Source organism: Cupressus sempervirens, chromosome 8 (genome assembly GCF_028749045.1).
Source record: "Cupressus sempervirens isolate cs-2001-9-10 chromosome 8, ASM2874904v1, whole genome shotgun sequence".
NCBI classification, from domain to species: domain Eukaryota; kingdom Viridiplantae; phylum Streptophyta; class Pinopsida; order Cupressales; family Cupressaceae; genus Cupressus; species Cupressus sempervirens.
Genome location: NC_143125.1, coordinates 474818306 through 474837461, shown reverse-complemented (window position 1 = coordinate 474837461; position 19156 = coordinate 474818306). Strand labels below are relative to the sequence as shown.

Here is a 19156-nt window from a genome sequence, read left to right as displayed (position 1 = left end):
CATTTTGCACTAAAAATGCATGTAATGGACATCCTAGAGTCCATTTTGCATAAAAAATCTTTTTTACATGTAATTACATCTTGAGTCCACATTTTACCTTTCCAAAGTCAAAATTGTCAAAAATGTATTTTCAAAATATGCAATGCCTTCCGAAGAGTGCATTTATGAAGGATTGACTTTACATGCAATTTTCAAAATATGCAAAGAGGCTTGGAGAGTGTGTTTTTGCACTATCTACATTATTTTTGACAAATTTCAAAATATGCAAATGCCCTCCGAGAGTGCATTTTGCATCTAGACTTCAAAAGCGTGCTTATAAAATATGTAAAATCCTCCCAAGAGTGTGTTTTACATAAAAGACCAATTGCATATTATTTAAAACATGCAAAGCTCCTAAGAGAATGTGTTTTGCGTGAAAGGGCAATAAGACATGTTATTTCAAAACATGTAATGTTTCTCAAAGAATGCATTTGGACTCCCAACCCATGTAATTGCATCATGAGACCATGTTTTTGTTCTCCAAGAGCAAAACATTCATGCTCATGCCCTTGAAGAACATGATTTTGCTTTAAATCTCCAGATTGGCCCTTTCCATGGTGTGAAATCTTTCCAATTAGGGGCGCTTTTGCATTTTCGTGCATTCCCATGCATTTGGCGTCCACTTCTATGCAAAACATGTTTCATTTCATGTCATTTTAAAGCCGTGTTTTGGAGAAAAATGCCTAGATTTGGGCATTTTAAGCTCACATTTTTTGATCAAAGCGGAGGCATTTTGGCATTTTAATGCATGATCTTACCAAGGGAGATCACATTTTTGCATTCTAGGAGCAAAACAATTCATGTAATGACCCTATAAGACAATGTTTTTGATAAAAATGGGTTTTTCTTGAAGTTTTTGGCAAAAACGATTTGTCCTCAAATGGTCTTTGACCACGTTTTTGGATATTAAATATGCAAAACATCCATTCAACGCTCATTTCGGATTCATTTGCAAGGTTGAAAGGGTCAAGTTGGTTGCTTGTGGATTTGAATTTGCAGGAGAATTCGTCTTCAAACCTATCAATCTTCCTATTTTGGATCTTTGGTCTCCAAGTAAGTGGACATTTTCAACTTTGCTCACTAATTCATGCTTACCTTGCTATTTCCATGCATATTAGGGCTTGTTATTGCACGTGTCCAAGTGTATGTCATGTAAAGTGCAAATTCTCTTTGAATAAGATGAAAACATTCATCTTCAAGCGTTCACAATTTCCCCGAATTCCAATTTTGAATTTGCATAGGAAAGTAGATTGGTGTTTGCCATGTTTGAGTCAAAAACCAAAAGTATGTTTTTGTTTTGTGCTTGGTTTTTGTTTGTTGCTTCTTGTTGTTTTGTTTTTCGAAAAGCTTAAGGTTCTTTCCCAAGAATCCACAATCCTTCTTCACCATTCCACTTTCCAACTTTCCATGCAAGTGCATCACACCATTTCACCAACACATGCCAAAGCACATTGTATCAATTCCATTCATATGCAATTACTCCCCATCTGCCATTACATGTAATCCATTTTCCAAACCCACTTACGTGTAATTCAATCCTCCAAACCTAATTACATATTTTACATGTAAATCAATTTACATGTAATTACATCTTGAGAGCCTAATTTTGGTAAAAGCTCACACTTTTAAACACCGTAGTCGTCATTTGCACGTATCCATATGCATCCCAATTTGCATTCTTGGCCATACCCACAAAAGCAAATCTTTGCCCACATGCAATCCACCCTTGAGAGTCTAAAATTTGGCCCTTTTCACCCAAATACATATGCATTCCGATTCATTTGCAGCCATCATATGTGCTCCATAAGTATCTGATCCATACTTCAAACACTCATCCCCTCTAGATTCGTCGATGTAACTCAAATCCCAAAATTTTCATGTATCCAATTTCAATGGAAGATGTTTTCATTTTCATGTTGTAGCGCACTCTTCAAGATATGTCAAAACTTCTTCATTGAACAGAGACATTCCGTCGAGAAGATAAGCTTTGATCCTCAGGAAGCAGTAATTCATTTGGTCTCCATTTTCCCAATGGATGCCCGAGAACCTGAGTTCGTGTGTGAATGTGCCAAGCGCTTTGCTTCAAAAAAACAATTAAAGATCCTAATGGAAAGTTGTTCCAAGTTTACATTCGGACACAATTGAGAAGGTTTTCAAAGTGTCGAAGACTCCAAAATGTGTCAATCTACAAAGGAGGATTCACAACAACTGTCGAACGAGAACAAGCTTGATCACATCAAGTTTTCAAATGACAATGGGCAATTCATCAAAGAGAGTCAGAGGCTATCAAAAGACACAACACCATGATTATCAAGGTTAATGGAGTGGCACAAAATACAAGATCTCTCGATCCTGTGATCATTCGAGATTGTATTATCAAGTACAAGGCCTTTCAAAATAATCCCTAGGATTGTTTCAACTCTCTTCCGTCTTCTTCCTTCTTTAGTTTTCATGTTTGTAGTTGGAGAGAATGAGTTGCATGAAAATATACAATTACATATAATGAGATGTAATCCAATTGTTTCTCTCGTTTAGTTTGAACAAGTCAAAGTTGGTTGAGTTGCCCCAACTTTTTCCTCCTCCTTTTTCTCAACTCCTTTGCCTATATAAAGGAGTGCACCCTCATTGTAAAAATCATCTTTTATTGTATGTATGAAGCTCTAAAGAAATTGTGCAAGCATAACTTTGGTTGTGTAGTACTATTTTGAAAAAAAAAAATTCAATAAAAAGAAACAATTGAAGCTGAACTTTGATTGAGTACAATTGCGACTAATGCAAGTTAAAAGTTTTGACATTGATTTGCATTTTTTACCTTTGATTATGTTTTTTTGCATTCTTCATAATTATTTTAACGTTAGGAATTAATCGGAGCTGAAATTTTGACTGGGAGCGGTTGTGGAGATATATAGACTAGGAGCTTTGACTGTAGCTTGTATCTCTTTCTTAATTTACAAAAATAGTTAGAATTCTTTACTTCTAGAAGTCTTTGTGCCCCAATAGTAAACGTTATTCTTATAGCATAGATTAAGACTGGACTTAGGGCCAAACCAGTACACTTTCAGCTAGCCTTTGAAATAGTGTTGGTTTTTTGGTATCACCGTTTACATCTTTAGATAGAAGTGTAGTTCGAGGTTTCATCTTGCCCATTACTTTCTCTACGAGTAAGTGGATTCTTTTTTGAAAGTTAAAGAGGAAAGAATATTAAAATACCCTTTCAAAATCTCTCAACTTCTTGCTTACCTTGAGTTGGTCCAAGGAACGGTGAGAAAGGCGAGCCTTCCCTTTAAGGTAGGAGAGACTCTGTCTCACACGTTGTGGCTGGTCTACCTATTTTGTGACTGGATTTTACCCAAAATTGTCGGTTGCAAAATATCCACCCAACAAATACAAATGCAATAATATTGGAAGTGAACAATGAATTATGATCCAACAATATTATGCAACTTACAATTGTAATTATAATGAATTATGTAATGGAGATGGAAATTATATATACAATGCTACAATGGAATACAATGAATCGATCAATGTTGTGATTGTAATAATAACTTGGCAGTTCAAACAATATATATTTATGGAATATGCACATTATCTTGTGAGTTGTCTCTAACATACAATATGATGTATGTTGCAATTATAGGATGATAATGTGGTAAATAATACCCTCTATGATATTCTTAGTATAGATAATGCAATCTGCAAGCCGTCTCTGAAATATCAAATATGTTTATGTTCTTTATATAGTGGTCTCTCTAATTTGCAATAATAATGCTTGCACTATATATGAGAAATTGCAATAGCAACCAACTGCTCTGCACGAGCAGAATCCACAAGGGAACTTTTCTTATAAAATAAAATATCAATCATGCCTCTCATAGCTGATCGGCTATGATATATATAAGTGTTGAAGAGGCACGACGAATAGTTGTCAACCTTGCTTATCATTATCAACACTTGTTAATGAGTAACAAATGTGATATGTATATTTATCATGAACAGCGAACAATACAATACTATGTATAATCGTATATCTTTGCAAATAAACACAACATCCAAGTATCGATGGAGAATAAATAGCCATCACTGAGAATGAAATCATTTTTTACTTATAGAATAATCATTAGTGAATATTCTTAATAATTGTCAGCAGATTAAACCTAAACCATTAGATTTGTGTTAATTTATTCAATAACCAATTAGTTTTCAGATTTTTCCTATAATCAGAGCTGTTGTTACTCCTTGATAGTTTTTCGATGAGGCCATTCTTCTTATATAATCTATTGGTCTATGCAAGCCTTTGAAGAGTCTGTGGGACGTCTAACAAGAATATATCATTGCGAATCTTTTTACAAGACTTATTGATACTAATAGTGATCAATGAATACCAAACATCTTTTAACACAAATGGGTCTAAGAGACAATATTCTCCAAATCATTGCCTTGGTGATTTGATATCATGAGGGCCACAGTAAAGTCTTCATACATTACTCACAACTACAGTTGGTTTCATTGTTGACTTCATACCTGAGAGTAGCGCTTGCTTTGAATTCTATATGAATTCTATATCTTTGATCTGTTTAATCGATATTGTAACATCCTTGCCAAGATCCTTTGACTTAGGTTATCGTTGCTCCCCTATACTAGACCTGTCTTGTTCTTCATGCTTTATGACTTATTATTACAAACTCGAACTTGTCATTAGTATCCCTTCATGTTTGTAACTTGCAATGCATTCGGTGCATAAGTTGTTGTCAGGAGATAACAATCTTTGTTGGTGTTATCGAGAGGTAGGTACTAATGGTTGCAATGGTTCACCTCGTACCCCCTTCGGTGTATACCTGTACTCCCTCAAATGGAATAGAGCATCGCAATCATTGCATATGTAGTCATAGTGTGTTGTGGAGTCAGAACACTTGGATATAATTTTATTTAGCATTAATTAAGAATAACGATAACAAATTTCCACAATCCATGATATTATATTCTTGCTTCTGGGTAAGATTGTGTGTTTGAAGTAAGAATATAATATCAATTAAGAAGTTGGCAATTCTCTGATATTACAATGTTTTCTATTGTATTGTATTCCTTGCTATCTATACTATGCATTAGTTCACTATACCATAGCAGTAAACATTTGGTGCGACTGCCGATAGAAACTTGGGAAGTGACAAAGTGTTGATGGCGAAGGAAAATTAATGGGCCAGCTAATAGATGACAGTGTAGGTAGCAGCCAAGAGCACAACGAGGGAAACCCAAAACTTTTTGAAGGCGAACGGGCATTGACATCACAATTCTAGCGTCAATTGAAAACTCAGGTCAAGAGAGGAGACAGATGATCATAGGTGTCATAACATGTCGACTGGAGTGCCCTCAAGGTGAGTCCTGTAGTGGACTAGTTAATGTGCCATCTCCCTAGACTGTTTGGAGAAAACCTTCCGTGCACTCTAGAATCATCATGAGGAGGCCAACCATGAAAACAGACGGCAACAAATCCATCAAGCCAAGGAAGAGAACAAATGCTAGAGAAATAAGCAAAGGGAAGAGGAGGAATAGGACGAAACTCGACGTAGTGTCATGATTAAACCTTCCAAACAGAAATTGAAATTAAAGAGAGCAATGCAATTGTAATGATGTTGTCATATTGTTGGCACATAATGTACAATTAATGAATTAATACAAAGCATTGGGTGTTATATTATATATCATGTTTTGTTATATTTCATACACGAGAGAATTAATTCCCAACTTGTAAAATAGGGACAAAAATATAAGAGAATATATAAATGATCGTGAGGCTATTCAAAGGACTTTTACACTACAACAATTGGTCGAACGAAGCCGACAGCTAAAGACACTTGTCAAAAGGCTACCAGAAAAAGAAAACCAAGTTGGCATCGTTGTAAGCAAGGAAGCCAAAGGAGAAGAGTATGGCACAGAAGAATATAGCTAGGGGTATGGTAGGGAGAAATGTCACTAGGAGTATTGGGGGGAAGACGTGATAGAAGAGACCAGGAACTGGTTCACGAACTTAACCCTCACAACATGTACAGAGGCGAGTTAAACCTTAAGGAACGAAGGGGAAGAGGACAGAGATCGGAGTGTCAAGGAAATCAATGCTACCAGGAGTGTTGGTAGGGCATTGGCACATAGTAGTCAACACAATCCGTCATGCTCCAACTCAGCCAATGCAAACCCACCTAGTCTGGGAGCACAACCAACAGGGAATAAAGTAGAAAAATGGCATCACAGAAGCAGAAGCTACAAAAATTTAATGGCGACGGGAAAGATGACCACATTTAAACACTCTCATACATGTGAGACAATCAAGTCGACAAATAGAGTAACCGACAAAGATGAATGGGTCCAATAGTTTCCATCGAACCAATGCGGAGTTACCATAGATTAATACTCCGATATGGACCAAGAAAAATAAATACTTGGGACAACCGGAGGCTGAAGGTATTGCTAAGGAAGATGGAGAGTCAATCGACCAATGGGTTAAAGAAGAGATGGTTCATGGATGGATTGAAGCCTTCTCTTCGGAAGAAAATGATGATAGTAACTCCCACATCGTACATGGATGCCTGCAACAAAGCCATAAATCTTGAAAGCGAGGATAACCACCAAGAAGAAGAGGAACAAGTCATCATCAGGGAGTGACAACTAACCAAAAGGGAGTAGCATTAACATGGAGTCAAATAAAAAGGTACATGCCCTTCAGAAAGATATGAAAAGAATGATGAGGGAGTTTAAAACAATGAAGGGGAATGCAAGCAAAAGTGATGAAGAGGAGTTGTGATTATTGATTGCAAGGACAACAGGCACGTCAAGGGCTCTTGTTCCAAAAAAGCATTCTACGACATTTGCAAAGTAATGGGCCATTCCACCAAGGAATGCCCATACAACATGAAAACAAGCAGCCAGCAGGTGCTCTTCACACAAGAGTAACCAACCACATTCGGGGCAGCAAGCACCTCCTAGTAAACAAACAATAATGCATGATCTAGTAGGTTTCAAAATAACCGACGTGGAGTAAAAAGCAATAATAACGACAATAGTCATGGTAATAGAAGTCGAATACAATATGACGGCAAAAGACAATCGATGATCCAGTGTCAAGTGTCCAACCAATGTGATCATTTTGCCGAAGATTGTCAAAAGGACAAACAGAAAAAGTTGTGTTGATGGTGTGGCCTCAAAGACCCTAAAGATGTCAATTTCTTGAAACCTGAAGTAAACCTTCTAAAAATCAAACGAAGCATGGGTGAAGAAGTATTGGTCGTGACTCCTGCAAAAGCTAAACAGGCCATATATCTTGACCTATGTACCGAGAAGCAGACGGTACAAGAGGTTGGAGAGGAAATTGAAAAGGTAATTAAGGCACAAATGGAGACACATAAGATGGCGGGGACTTCTAGTTGGACATAAGCAAAACAAAATATACTAAGGCAAATGCTATACATGGAGGTATCTGTCAAGATCTGGAATCTTCCCAATGCAATGCCTCAGTTGCGGATGACATTGTTGTGCACTTTCTCCATACAACTCACAACCACCGTACAACCCAACACCACACAAAAAACAAATGCTCTTGATGGATCTTCAATGCATCTGATGTTCTTGCAATAAATAATAGCTGGCACCCTACAATTATGGAGATGGGCATTCTCAGAACTATTCTGACAAATACCATCGTAGACTGTGGATCTAGGGTAAATATGCTTCGAAAGGAGGTGGAAGAAACTCGGGAAATCAACTCTGTGGCCCCCAACTTTCAATTTATTAGGTAGACCAATAAGGAATCAAACCACTTGAGACACTAATGGCACAAGAAGTCACCATAGGCATATGAGTATTTGCGTTAGACTTTGTTGTGATCCTGTCATAGTTACACCACCCTATGGGACTAGCGAATGGAAAAACAAGGGGACAGGTTTCTAGGATAGGGGGACAGAGGGGCTTTAATTTGGGGCTGGTGGAGGGACGGCGAAGGGAAGGTGGTGGGGAACGAGGGCCTTGTATATACTATAATATGGTACTTAAAATGTTATTTATGAAAAGATGTATTGCAACATAAGATATAAAGATGTAAAAGAGTAAATACTTGAACCTTGCATTGAATTGGAACATCGAACATTGAACATAAATAGTCGAATCAGCAAATAGGCAACACCAAGACATCCACTAATCCTTGGCACAATTTGGTGGCACCGGTAGGGACAACAGGACAGAGTCCCCAATGCCTCTTCATCTCTAAGACGTCGGGCAAAACGGGCAGGGATGTATCTTCGTGTTACTATGGATTCCACTCAAAAAGAAACGATATGTTGCCATTCTTGGAAGAGGGTGGCTTGTGGCGGCAAGGTTCAATCACAACTGAAAGAAAGACACACTCACTTGAGAGCAAAGTGTGGAATTTTGTTATCGACCTTCAAACCCAAATGGTGAGCGAAGAGCTTGCATCCTCGGAATTAGAGTCTAAAAGAGAGCATGGCAAAATAGATGAAGGAACCGAACGGAACCTAAAACCAAAGGTGTTCTAGAACCTTAGAAATTTTCAAAGGATGAATCAAGCTCAATGAATAGACTCTTCCACTGACAGACGGAATTCTATGAGCTATTTCACAATTATATGTTGGAGGTGGAGGAAGTAGAACAAGCGTCGAAGAGAGATTTGTTCTTGCTGGAGAATGGAGAGTACAAGGATGGTTAGCCTTGTGTAAACAGAACACTAGCCCACAAATTAGGTGTCTAAAGACCATTCAAGTATAAACAACCATCATTGCAGATCACCAACCTAATAGATGAGGAAAATATTACCAATAGGGGATGACTGCAATCCTGTTTTGATGGTCATAGGATTCAAGATCTTACTGGAATAAAAGGATGTATTCGCACAGACTTATAAAGACCTCAAGGGTGTATTGTTTGAGTTGTGCGTAAATCGCATTCCTTTGGTATCCGGAGTCATACCAATGCCACAAAGGCCTTACTAAATGAATAAGGACTAAGCAGCAAGGATAAACGAAGAGATTGAGCAAATGTTCAAAGCAGGGATCATCTTAAAGGTATAAACAAGTCAAAGGGTGTTCTCGACTATCATATTACTGAAAAGGAGGCCAGCCAAATCAGAATTTGTGTAGACTTTGGTGCATCAATGCCATCACAATGAAGGATCCCTTCCCCAAACCATTTATAGATACGATCCTTGAAGAGGATGTCGGACACGAGATGTATTCATTTATGGATGGGTTCTTCGAATACAACTAGATATCCATCACCAAGGAGAACAAATTGAAGACAACCTTCGTAATGGTGTAGAAAGTGTATGCATATAACTAGATGCCCTTTGGGCTTTGCAATGCTCCTGCAACCTTCCAACAAATAATCCTACATATCTTTGACAAGATGTCAGTGGGAAATTTTTGGGGTCTTCCTCAACAACTAGTCGATCTTCAACAAGCACAACACACACTTAGTAATCCTTTAGGAATGTATGGAGAGGTGCCAAAGAGAAAGGTTGGCACTCAAACCAACGAATTGCAAGTTTATGGTTCTTCAAGGGAAGTTGTTGGGTCATATTTTTTGCAAGACCGAATTAAAGACCAACCATAACAAGGTCAAGGTGATCATTGAAAGCGAGCCTCCCACGGTTGTTACAAGGGTAAAGTCATTTCTAGGCAACATTGGCTACTACAGGCAGTTTAGAAAGAACTTCACCCAAGTCTCCTACCCTCTAGACAGGTTGACACAAAAAGCAGAACCCTATGTTTGGGAATTGAACAAGATGGATTGTTTGTAGAATTCAAGGCAAGACTAATCGAGGCACGAATTCTAGCGCATCCCAATTGGGAAAAGGAATTCCACGTGTATGTCGATACTTTGAACTTTGCAAATGGTGCAACTTTAACTCCAGTGGGCGATCACAACTTAGACCGCCCATTTATTTCACCAATAGATTGTTGTCGAGGGCATAAAATAATTATAGTAGGGCAGAGTGAGATGCACTCGGATTGGTTTATGTCATGAAAAGTTCAAACATTATCTATTGGCGACATCATTCACTTTCTACATGCACTAGCAGGCACCGATCTACATAGTGAATAAACCAATCATACAGGGGAGGGTGAGCGCATGGCCATTGTTGTTGCAAGAATTTACCTTAACAATTATCGTGTGGCTAGGGAAGAGCCGCATGATCACAGATCAACTCTCTCAGATTACGTCCAAAGAGTCGTCGAAGCAAGTTAATGATGACTTTCCTAGTGCCCACTAGTCCCACATTTAAGTATATCATAATGGTACAAGAGCATCAGAGAGTACTTCTCAACCTCGTAGTTTCCAAGGGAGATGTCACCAGGCTAGCAACTAAAGCCGGTACTTAAAAGCCAGACCTTTCAGTTGATTTATAGTTTGTTATACGAAATGGGTCCTGACCAGGTACTGAGAAGATGTGTCATGGAGGAGGAAGTTCAAAGTGTTTAGGGAGAGGCACATGAAGAGCCAACAAGAGGACATATTGATTCAAATACGACGACTCAAAAGGTACTACTTGCAAGATTATGGCGCCCTATTCTCTACAATGATGCAACAAAGTGGGTCATAAGTTATGATATCTGCCAAAGAGTCGTGACACCATTGAAGAGGGATTTCATGTCTCTCAATCCTTCTCATGCACAAGAACTTTCTAAGCATTGGGGCTTGGATTTTGTCAGACCTATGAAGCCAAGCCAAGTAAAGCTCAAAGGTGTCGGCATATTGTGGCAATGATGGAATACCTAACGAAGTAGGTAGAGGCAAGAACTTTGTCAAACAACTCAACAATAAGTACAATGAAGGTACATATATGTAAAAATCATTACAAGGTATAACAATCCCATCTAGTTGACCTATGATAGAGGAGATCACTTCGTAAACCATGTCATCAAAATGTTCACATTAGAGATTAAGATCTGTTGCTTATTATGAAGTCCATATTATCCCCAAGCCAATGGCCAAGCAAAAGTTGCAAACAAGATCTTGGGTTGGTGATATACAAGTTGTGCAGAGTAGCGGAAGAAGACTAGGAGAAGAAATTACCATCGGTGCTCTAGGCATACTACACAACATGCAAAGCAACGACGAGAAAAACATAGTTTTAGTTGATGATTGGACAAGAAATCGTCGTCACCATCAACATGTCGTCTTCATGTCCTCAACCTCGATCCTCAGAATATCAACTCTGCTAAGGGATATAACAAGTTTACCAGAACATGCCTCTGTAAACTCTATCTCAGAACAGACATCACCAAAACTTACATAACTTCTTCTAGAATTATCATTTCTTCTTCCAACATTAACTGCATATACCAGATACTCAGAAGTATCTTGCATAACCTGAGATAGTTAGAATACTCAACTAGCTGCTCCTACCAACTTGATCTTTCCACTGTTCTTTTGTCAAATACCACAAAATACTGCTATGTTGACATCAACGATAAACTCAATCATGAATGTAACATATCATCATAGTAACATATCTACAATACTCCCCCATAGGAATATCATCAACATTCATGCTCGTAACAATCTCCCCCTTTAGCATTGATGGCCATTGATGGCAACATAGATGAAAAACATCTAGTTCCAGGAATACCAACAAAAGACTGTTCATCTTACTTTTCAAATCCTCTTCATCAATCATTCTCCCCCATTGATATACCTCAGTCTATTTTCTATCAAACTGTTATTCCATGTTGTGCTTCTTTTGGACATACAATACTCATGTCTAACTTCTCCAACTGTCATGCTTATTGTTTTCCCACGCAGTTTTTCATGTCACTCTCGAATTGTTATGCTCACTGTTTTTCCACGCAATTTTTCATGCCGAACATCTCTCCCATTAACATCAATGTCAAATGTTTTTAGCAACTAACTTTACTACATCAAACTTTGCAACAACTGATTCTTGCTTAGCTCAAGTGTCCAAAGACATTGTTCAAAAAAACTTTCAATAAGAGTCCTAGATGACTGTCCATCACAAATACTCCCCCATACAGGAAGCATCAACATTCAGTCCAGACAACGATTGTGCTCTGTTATACTAGACTGATGCACTCTCGCATCATCTACTCTGATGTAGGAAGGGGCATAACCCCAAGCACACCTCACAAATATTCAAAATTCTCTTTGGGAAGAGCCTTAGTGAATATATCTGCAATCTTCTCTTTAGTGCTCACATAATCCAATATAATTTCCCTTTCTGCAACTTTCTCTCTCAACATATGATACTAATAGAGATGTGCTTAGTCTTAGAATGCAACACTGGATTCTTACATATGTTTACTGTGTTTGTGTTGTCAAAATGTATAACAACAGGTTCATTGATTTCTACCCTTATATCCTTTAGCATCTGCTTCATCCAAATGACTTGATTGAAATTATTTGATGTTGCAACATATTCTGCTTCTATTGTACTTTGTGATGTACAATCCTGCTTCTTGCTTAACCAAGAAACCAATCTTCCTCCAATAAAGAAGGCTCCACCACTGGTGTTCTTTATGTCATCCATACTGCCTGCCCAATCCGCATTAGTATAAGCACTTGAGTGAAATCATTAGATCTGTCATACCACAATCCAAACTCAGATGTTCGTTTCAGATATCTAAATATCCTTTTGACTACTGCATAATGTGCTTCTCTGGGATCAGCTTGGAATCTTGCAACAATTCCAACTACATTTGCTATATTCGGCCTTGTGTGAGATATTGCAATCCTGCGATCATAGATCTATACTTTTTTTGCTCAGTAGTAGGTATCTCATCCTTTGTAGATAACTTGTGTCCGGTTACCATAGGTGTTCCAATGGGTTTGCACGTTTCAAAACCAAACCTTTTCAGTAAATCCTTTAAGTACTTGGTCTGATAAATAAACATTCCTTCTCTATTTTGTACAATCTGCAATCCTAGAAAATATTTCATCTCTCCTATCATACTCATTTCAAATTCTTTCTTCATCTCCTCAACAAACTTCTCACTTTCTTCATCATTTCCTCCAAATATGATGTCATCAACAAATATTACCAACATCATCAAACCATCATCAGTTTCTTTCCAATACATATTACTGTCTACCATATCTTTGCTATATCCAAGCTTTGTCAAATGTTTGTCCAACCTTGCATACCAGGTTCTGGGTGCTTCCTTCAAACCATACAATGCTTTCCTCAATCTACATACTATGTCTTTGTCATCTGTCAAAGGACGTTCTTCAAGCTGCTCAACATATACTTCTTCAAGTTCTCCATTCAGAAATGTCCACTTGACATCCATCTGATACACCTTGAATTTCTTTTGTGCTACATAGGCTAAGAATAATCTTTCTACTTCTAGTCTAGCCACTGGAGCATAGGTCTCCTCATAACCTATCCCTTCTTGTTGTAAGTAACATTTACATACCAATCTTGCTTTGTTTCTTACAACTTTGCCTTGCTCATTCATTTTGTTTCTGAATACACATTTAGTTCCTATCACATTCCTGCCTGTTGGTCTGGGGACCAATTCCCATGTCTTATTTTTTACCATCTGATCCAATTCCTCTTTCATGGCTTGTTTCTAATAATCATCTTTACACGCTTCATTTGCATTCTTAAGCTCAACTTGAGATATCAAGCATTGTTCTTCATTAATTCTGCTTCTTGTCATCAAACCTTTGTCTTTGCTTCCGATGATCTGCTCAGATGGGTGATTCTTTATCATGTTCTTTCCCGAAGTAGGAGTTGCTATCTCAACTCTTGGCTCTCCTGAAGGTTTTGAGCTTTGTTCTTGCCTCATCTCTCCTTCATCTAGCAAATCATTGTTAGTCTCAAGAAATACTTCATCATTCCTTGGCTTAGTAACAACAACATCATCTGAATTGTAATCAACTATTCTCTCTCGTATCCTGAATTTTTCATCAATCCTCACATTTGCACTTTTCATAATAGTCTTAGTTCTCTGATTCTAACATATATAAGCTTGCTTTTCAATGAATAACCAAGAAACATACCTTCATCACTTCTAGCATCAAACTTACCAATATCATCATCTCTTTTGATATAACACTTCCTGTCAAAAATTCTGAAATACTTAACCATAGGCGAATGACCAAACCATAGTTCATAAGGGGTCTTGTTTGTATCTTTCCTGACTTGCACTTTGTTCATAGTGTAAACTGTTGTATTCACAGCTTCTCTCCAAAACATCTTGGATATATCATTCTTTGCTAACATAGCTATTGCAGCTTCTGTAACTGACTTGTTCCTTTTCTCTGTAACGCCATTCTGTTAAAGGAGCTGATAACTATCTTTTAATTCCATTTTCTTCACAAAACATGTTAAACTCATTTGAAGTAAATTCTCCTCCTCTATCTGATCTTAAACATTTAATCGTCATACCAAATTCATTCTCAACTCTATTCTTGAAAATCTCAAACTTATCAAATGCCTCAGATTTCTCTTTCAGAAATGCAACCCACATCATTCTCGAAAAGTCATCAACTAGAATCATCAAATACCTTTCACCATAGAATCCTTTAGTCTTTGTAGGACTACTGAAATCTGTGTGTACAATCTCCAACTTCGCCGTAGTGGTAAACTTCTTGCTGGGAAAAGAAGTTATGTTATACTTTGCCAAAAGACACTCCTTGCAAATTGCATTAGTAGGTTTTACAATCTTTGGCAAATCTTTAACTGCAAACATTCTACTAGTCTTCACAATACTGTCAAAGTTTATATGACAAAATCTTTTATGCCATAACCGTCATCTACTTTTGCAACCAAACATGTCATTTCAGTATGTTTCAACTAAAATACATTGCCTCTAGATGTGGTTCTTGTTCCAATTACCTTTTCATCTTTATCTTTGATCATCCATGTCTTCTCTGTGAACTGCAACTGATAACCTTTGTCCACTAGTTCTCCAACACTCAAAAAGATTGTGCTTTAAACCATCAACAAAATATACATCCTCAGTGTTAGTTTTACCATCAAGGGTTATAGATCCAATACCATTAACTTGGCATGCTGCATTGTTTCCAACTCTAACAATGCCTCCACCTGACTTTTGAAGTTAACAAACTTGCTCATATCACCAATCATATGATGTGAACAACCACTGTCAATTATCCAATCAGATCTCTTCTCGACCTGTGACACCAACGCTACTTTCTGTGGACTTTCTTCTTTAATTGCCACAAATCTTATTTCATCATTACTAACACTTACTGCTTGTTCATCAGAATCATTGTCTTCATTTGCATAAAAACACTCTCTATCTTTTCTAGATTTGTAATTTCCTTTATACTTTTTCTCTCTTTTAGGACACTTAGATGCATAATGACCATATTCATCACAAGTCCAACATTTAAAAATTTTCTTACCTCCTTTTTCTCTTTTTACCAAAAGAGCTACTCCTTCAATCTACATGTCCTCCTTAGATCTGCTGCTGCTATCAAAATCTCCTCTAGCACTTGTGCTCCTTGATTGAATATTTAGGACACTGAAAGTTGTCTCTATTCTGGTCAGTTCTCCGGACTGTCTAAGCTCATTTTCAACTGCTTCATGTCTTCCAGGCAATGCCTCCTTTGTGAAATCTTTGGTACAAGATAGCAACAACTGCATCATCTAAACTGCTGACTTAAATGGTGGTGGTAGAGTCTTCAATATCTTCTATATAACCTCATCATCTTCTTTGGTTCCTCCTTGAGATTTGATACCTATAGTAATTTCTAATATACTGCCTATATATGTTCTTACAAATTCATCTTCCATCATTTTAGCACCTTGAAATGCACAAATCCAACTTTGTAGCCTCAAATTCTTAGAATTTGCATCACCTTTAAAACTATTTCCCAAATCTTTCCAAATCAAATGTGAAGTAGCAAGTGATTTTACCTGATTGTACTCAATTTTAGGAAGTGCAATCAATTGTACTTCTCTAGCTCTTATGTCGCACTTTAAAAGATCTATTTCTGCCCCGGTACAAGTTTCCAAATCCCTTTCAGCAATGATTGTCTTCACTGATTTTGTCAAGATCCAATATCCCGGACCCATACACAACAAATGTGTCTTCATCTTTTCCTTCCAGCTGTCATAATTTGTTCCATCAAACTTCAGACTATCTTTTCTGAACATGTTCGCCATGGATCTCCCAAAGTTGTTAAAATTTATCTTCAAAGACCTGATGCTCTGATACCAATTGTTAGAATCAATAGTCCACCAAGATAATTGAGAAGGGGGGACTAGGAGTGGGAGTGGGAGTGGGAGTGGGAGTGGGAGGGGGATGGGGAGGGGGAGGGGTGAATAAGTTATCTGATATTTAAAACATTCATCTTCTTTAAACAAACTTAACCATTCAACCAAAGTAAACAGCATCCATAATAAGATGCATATAGACAATTACACCAGATATGTTAACTAGGGAAACACTTGATCAGAGGGAAAACTACGGTGGGAATGATGCCCACAAGATGATGTACTAATATAAATATTCCTTGTTAGAGGATGGACCCTATTAGGAGTTTATTACAACATTTGGTACATAGAGTCCTTGTTTGGAGACTTTGAATCCCTGTTAGGAGTTGCAGTACAATGTATGCAAGAAGAGCTCACTACCCAAACATGCAATTTCAACTAAAAGAAGAGCTCACTGCTCAAACATGCAATTTACAGTTATTTTCTTCTTTCCTATCTTCTGTCAACCGAACCAATCACTATCAGACTTTGTAGACCAGGTTATGAACCTCGGATCCAAATATCAAACCTCGGATCACTCAACAATACCTCGGCAATGAAATTTCCTTCACTTCTGCACTGCTATGCTCAACTTTGCATTCCGCTCTTACTACTACTTATCATTAATCATCAGCCATATCATTCCATTGCATGATAAAAGGAAAATGTCCTTCCTTTATATCGAGTCCTCAAAAAAATTCCCTGAGTCAACTGTTAGACCTTTTCAATTAATTATTAGAGGACCATATTAAGAACATGTTACACTTACTGATAACATTAATCTTCCACCTTGCAACTTGAATATCTTTCCTTACACATAATATTATGACGAGCGAACTTAGCCACGTCATCATCAACATGTCTTCTTCATGTCCTCAACCTTGATTCTTAGAATATCAACTCTGCTAAGAGTTATAACAAGTTTACCAGAACATTCCTCTGTAAACTCTATCTCAAAACAAACATCACCAAAACTTGCATAACTTCTTCTAGACCTATCATTTCTTCTTCCGACGTTAACTGCGTATACCAGATACTCAGAAGTATTTCACATAACCTTGGATAGTTGGAATACTCAACTAGTCGTCTCTACCAACTTGATCTTTCCATTGTTCTTCTATCAAATACCACAGAAAACTGCTATGTTGTCATCAATGACAAACTCAGTCAACAATGCAAAATATCATCATAGTAACATATCTACAATACTCCCCCATAGGAATATCATCAGCATTCATGCTTGCAACAAAAACTTTGTCAAACAACTCAGCAATAAGTACAACGAAGTTACATATATGAAAAAATCATTACAAGGTACAACAACCCCATCTAGTTGACCTGTGATAGAGGAGGTCCCCTCGTGAACCATGTCATCAAAATGATCACAACAAAGTTTAAGATCTTTTGCTCATTATGAAGTCCATATTATCCCCAAGCCAATGGCCAAGTGAAAGCTACAAACAAGATCTTGTGTTGGTGATATACAAGTTGTGCAGAGTAGTGCAAGAAGACTAGGAGGAGAAATTACCATTGATGCTCTGGGCATACTACACAACATGCAAAGTGACGACCAGACAAACACCATTTCAATTGGTGATTGAACAAGAGGTCGTCGTTCTTGCAAAGTTCATGATTTTGAGCCTTACGATAGCAATTGAAAACAAACTGGGGGATATGAAAAGCCTTTGGGAGAGAGTCTGCAACTTAAACAAATTGGATGAGCCATGGCCGATAGCGAGATGGGCCACAAAGGTTGCATAGCAGAGAGACAAGGTATGGCATGATAAGTATCTTAGACGGTTTCGTTTCACCCAGGGCAACCGGTGTCGAAATACAACGAAAGGAATGAGATTATTTAAGGGTAAAATGACTTGGTCCATACTAGGTCCAGGAAGTCGGCAAGAACGGAGCTATCAACTTGTGGACACTCGATGCACAAGAGATCACAAATGCAATGAAGAGGTCTAAGCTGAAGCCCTAAGATGATATGCTAAGGCAGCAAGGAGGATGACCTAAGCCAATGGAAGGCACGATAAGACAAAGAAGTAGATTAGAAATTATAATTTTTTTAAATGAAAAAAATTGTTGGTCACACAGTGATAGGTGATAATCATATGACATAGGTGGGATGGTGACAATCGGTGACCACTGATTGTGGTCTCGTACAATAACCACTAATGGGGGGTTCGCGATGTCTATTAGATGAGATCGTTGAATAGGTTGTCGAGGATGGTACTCTTATGGGTGACACTAAGTTCAACATTGTACGCAGTTGTGAGAAGGAATAACCTCATCAACCTGAAAGAAAAATGACAACCAAGGAAACTTGCACAAAAACCTAAAACGTCGTGCACACGTTAAACAGAACTGGACCTGTACGATGTCCCAGGCATCAATCGCATAAGGGGATGGACATATAGTGAAAAAAAACCATGTATAAAAGGAGACCATCATTGGAGATAGTACACACTACCAAGAGCACTATTGAAAGTAATGAGAAGAAAAATGTAAAGTACTTGGTCAGTCAGTGGAGAGCATTTGGCAGGGAGGAAGGAATTGGCAGGAAGACACTAGGCATTAGAGACTAGCAGATTGGTGAAGAGTACAAGGTTGTAAAGAGTTAGTGACCAAGGGAAAACCAAGCATAAAGCCTTAGTAACTATGCAAGTTTGGAGAGATAGTAGCGTTCAAAAAGGGATCTAAATATTAGGAAAAGACAAGCTAAAAGGTGCATGCATGCAAGGAGAAGTTTTACCAAGGCAGTCAAACATTGCTATTAGTTTATAAAAGCTGAGGGAGTACGACACAGATCATACGGTGCAAGACTACACAAGTGACTTGATTGGCAAATATACCCCAACAGCATTA

At 37.8% G+C, this 19156-nt stretch overlaps 1 protein-coding gene across 4 annotated transcripts in view; it reads right to left on the bottom strand.

The window, feature by feature from the left end:
* The window catches only part of HDA15 (histone deacetylase 15), a 229724-nt gene that overhangs the window by 85325 nt on the left and 125243 nt on the right, over positions 1-19156 (bottom strand). The gene's annotated exons all lie outside the window — the stretch shown is intronic.